A 4,516-nucleotide genomic window follows, 5' to 3' on the forward strand; every position below is an offset into this window, starting at 1 on the left:
TGATTATCCAAATAAAAAAATTTAACCGTCATAAAATATTTATTTTAAATCAAAACTATAATAAACTCACTAAATTTAACATAATTTAATTATTATGATTTCTTAACATTTTGTTTAGAAACGTAAAATACTTATTTAAATTTAATATAATTTAATTATTATATAGTCACTAAATATATTAATGAAATAAATTTTTAATTTTATTAAAATTAAATATTATAAATTAGTTATTGTTAATTTATAATATATTTATAAAATAATAAATTTTATAATTTTAATTATAATTAAATTTATAATTTTTAAATAAAATATTTAATAGATAATTTTTTTTTTTCATTTGGTTCGAAAATAAGCTTGTAATGGCCCTTAAATAGAGCCATGTAGCTAATTGGCCAGAGCCTCCATTGATGTATTAGGTTCAATGCCCAGTTACGTCAACAAGTAATAATAATAATATTATTAATTAATTAATTAATTAAAACTCGCTAAAAAATAAAGTAATTAATTACAATTAACTAAAGAAAACTTGATTAAGAGAAATAAGGAGGAGAGATTATTTTCTGTTTGTCAGCCGCATGCTGGCTGCAGATGCGACTGCCTTCAAGGCGTTGATCTTGGAGATTCTTGCTAATCTCAAGTTGATGATCTAATTGCCTATATTACCTGCCTGTGTTTTGGATTAATACACGTAATTGGTAAAAATTATGAAAAGAACTAATAGAGCTCTTATTTTAAGTAAATTTATTTATTATAAGTAAAATTATTTATTGTACACTTATCATAATAAAAATTTCAAAACTGACATATTGAGGTAAATACACAAACAATATCATAATCTCTTATACAATTAACCAGAACATCAACTTTTCTTATTTATCTGCATACTGGTATCCATAGGAGTTCATAGAAATGTCTTTACTACACGTAAACCCTTATTCAACATTTTCAATTAAGCGACCGTCCTATACCCCATCCGGTATAAGCGCCAAAAATACAATCTCTTAATACCTCGACTGGTATGAGGGTGAAACGGGTCACCCTCATACCCCGTCCGGTATGAACGCTAAAGTACCAATCCTTCTTACCCCGTCCGGTATGAGCGCTAAAGTACCAATCCTCCTTACCTCGTCCGGTATGAGGTAACGTTTATGGTGGGGTTCTCTATGTACCCGATCCGTCGACCATCTCCCAGGATATCCAGTAAGGCTACCATTCATTCACTCAGTTAATCAACAATTTCTCGTTTACATTTAATTTTCAGTTTCACAATTTAACTATAAATCACGCAAAGCAAGCAATACATGCATCAAGGAAACCCCACTAAATCATCTTACCAACTCCAACGTATTATCATGCATTAAAAACTGTAACATCAATCAAATAGGATAAACAGTGAATAATAACCGATTTTGTCTTCATTAGTAACATGTTATTAGTTATCGAGATTTTTTAAATTGTACAAAATACCATATTATTTATAATTCAACTTCAATTCCATAACAATGAATAGGGTGAGAGATTCTTATCCGAATCAGTGTCCGAATGCTAAACTTTTAGCTGCACCTACTGGCAGTCCTCGAATTCTCTAAATTTTTTTTCGAAGATTAAAACACACTCCAAGTACCTAAAAATACATTAAAAAATTCAAAATCAGTGTTAGAAACCCTTTTCGGCCAAGTTCGAAATTCCGTCACGGCGACGGCGCCGTGCTCTGACAATAGTGTCGCTGCCCACGGCGGCAATTTGCCTTGGGTTGATCATTTTCGGTCGATTTTGTGTTCATTCCTGCGAGAAGACACGTTTAAGGGGCCTCGGTTGGTCAAAAAAGTAAAAAAACAGAAGCTTATCAGCGGCGGAGTTTTTCGGTGCGGCGGCTCTGCTGGTTCACCTTCGCGGTTGGGCGTTTTTCTTCGGTTAACCTGTGAAAAATAAAATGGTGAATACAATGGTAGAAAAATTACACGAAACGAGAATCGAGAATGACCTCATTAGAGATAATTTTTGATTTTTCTCGCGGCGGTGCCTTGGGCTTTATCTGCGATTTACGCCTCATCCGTTGGTCATTTTGCTCTGATTTGACCATGGGAGTGTTCAAAATCGAATTTCGAGCAAACAATTTTTTTTTTACCTCTTTTAGCAATTGGAGGTGGCTCCAGCATGGCGACGGGCGGCGGTCGTCTCCTTTTCCAGCGTCTAGTTCTTCTTCTCTGGCAGGAGGTCTGGCGGCTAGGGTTAGGATTTGGTGTGAAGTGAAGTATTTATATCTGTAGCGCCCGGAGAAAAGGGGCCGAAAAAAAAAAAGCCACGTCGGCAGCCACGTCAGCAGGCCCGGTCAGCAATCCCGGCCAACCGGGGCCTGCCACGTGGTAAGACCACGTCACTCCGGAACGGGCCACATTGGCGATCCGCGTGAGCGCGATCGGACGGCCCAGATCAATCGCGCGATCGGACGGCCCAGATGCAATCGCACGGACGGCCCAGATTCAATCAAAAACGAACGGCCCAGATTAAAACAAAATGGACGGCTGAGATCAAAAGGCAAGGGGTTATAAATAGAACCCCCACACCGGACCACAAACCCTAGCCGCCTGCCGTTCGCCGGAGAAGACAAACCAGAAACCGACCGCCGCCACCCGCCGCCGCGCCGGGGAAATTTCCAACCGCCGATCGAGGTAAATTTCATACCCCCGACTCGTTTTTCCATGCTGATTCCTCCTGTGGCCAAATCGGAGCCAAAATCCCGGCCAAACGGCCGGAATACGCGGCCGAAGACCAGCGGCGCCGCCGCGCCCCTTCTCGGTTTTTGCCTCCGATGAGGCCTTTCCCGGCCTCCGTTTGATGCAATTTTTATATCACCGTGATCACAATTCTTTTCTCTACAGGTTGACCGGAGCCGAATCACCAAAACACGAACCTCGCCAGAGAGCCGCCGCACCCGAGAGTGCCGCCGCCGGTAAGCTCCGTTTTTCCGTGATTTTTTGGCCCCCCGAGGGCCCTAGGGTTGTTTTCTCGCAGGGACCGATGCAAGTGTGGCCGAATTCAGCCGAAAATGGCCGAAAACAGCCAACCCGAGGCGAATCGCCGCCGTGTCGGAGTTGCGATATTGGCCAAAAAGGGGCCCTGGGCCTAATTTGAGATTTTTTGGAACACGTGCAGGTACCGTTAGTGCGTTTCAGTTCCCCGGAAAAAATTCAGGGAAAATTAGGAACAGCCTGTAGGCGCACTGTGAATCGTATTCGAATCCCGAAAACAAGTAAGGACCCCTCACCCTATTTCCTATCACGGTATTAAAGTTCAAAATGATAAAACGGTATTTCTTGAATTAATGAATGTGTGAAATTGCTTAAGGTGGCTAATGGAGCCCGAGTCTAGTGTGATTGGTGATTTACTGTTATTTGGCCTGTTTACAGCTTTAAATGCAGCATGAGGTTTGATGTGTTCATTTTACAGATTTGTGTGCATATACTACGTTTTTATTAATTATGGGTTGAATGACCGGGATACTGATACTGTATGTTGTCTGTTTGGCATGAATTACGATTTGCTTGTTTAAATGTGAATTGATGATGCTGACTGAGGAAAAGGAAAATAAAAGATTGTGTAGACTGATAATTGTATTATGGGGTCAGCCTGACTAGATATCCTGGGAGATGGTGGACGGACCGGGTCTGTAGGGAACCCTACCGGGATTATGGTCTCACATGCCGGACGGGGCATGGAGATCTTATGGTTTTGGCGCCCATACCGGACGGGGTATGGGGACGGCCCGTTTCACCCTCATACCGGACGGGGTATTGAGGTTTATGGTTTTGGCGCCCATACCGGACGGGGTATGGGGACGGCCCGTTTCACGCTCATACCGGACGGGGTATTGAGGTTTATGGTTTTGGCGCCCATACCGGACGGGGTATGGGGACGGCCCTGGAAACTGATTATGAATGTTAAAGGTTAACGGGTAGCGGGACCCCTATGGACCCCCACGGATACTAGTAAGCTGGTAAATGAGAAAAAGATATGTTGTATAATGATTGAATTACAAGAGGCGTGATAAGTGTTATGTTTTACAGCTTATATTATTCTATGATTATGATAATGTTATTGTTTTTCTTATATTGTTTCATAAATTCCACCGAGGTAAGTGGATGGTAAAGGTTTTATCATAAATAAAAGAATTTGTTGTAAAACATGCTCCATGGGTCCTTTGTGTTTTCTACCCACCTTTACCTCCGTGACGGTGAGATATCGTGATGTTCTTATTGGGCTAGTGTAGCTCACTCCTTATTTAACCATTTCAGATCAGGAAGACATGGTTCCCGAGCCCGTTCCGCAGGAGGACGACGAAAGGGATGCCTAGAGACTCTGTAGTCATAATCATAGCTTTATTTTCGAGTTTCTCTTTTAGTTAGTTTAATCTTTTATATTTTAAGTACGTTTTTGGTTTTCGTGTAAGGGATGTTAACTGAAATTTTGATCTCGCTTCCGCATTTGATATAATTAAATACTCATTTCATTTTAA

General features: G+C 40.9%; 1 long non-coding RNA gene across 1 annotated transcript; it reads left to right on the top strand.

The window, feature by feature from the left end:
• Positions 1-2,174: 2,174 nt before the first annotated feature.
• On the top strand, positions 2,175-4,516 carry LOC148266477 (uncharacterized). The gene is made up of 2 exons (XR_015818578.1): positions 2,175-3,253; positions 4,296-4,516. It is a non-coding gene; the product is annotated as an uncharacterized LOC148266477 (long non-coding RNA).

Source organism: Carica papaya, chromosome 4 (assembly GCF_054855325.1).
Source record: "Carica papaya isolate Zhongbai chromosome 4, ASM5485532v1, whole genome shotgun sequence".
Taxonomy (NCBI): domain Eukaryota; kingdom Viridiplantae; phylum Streptophyta; class Magnoliopsida; order Brassicales; family Caricaceae; genus Carica; species Carica papaya.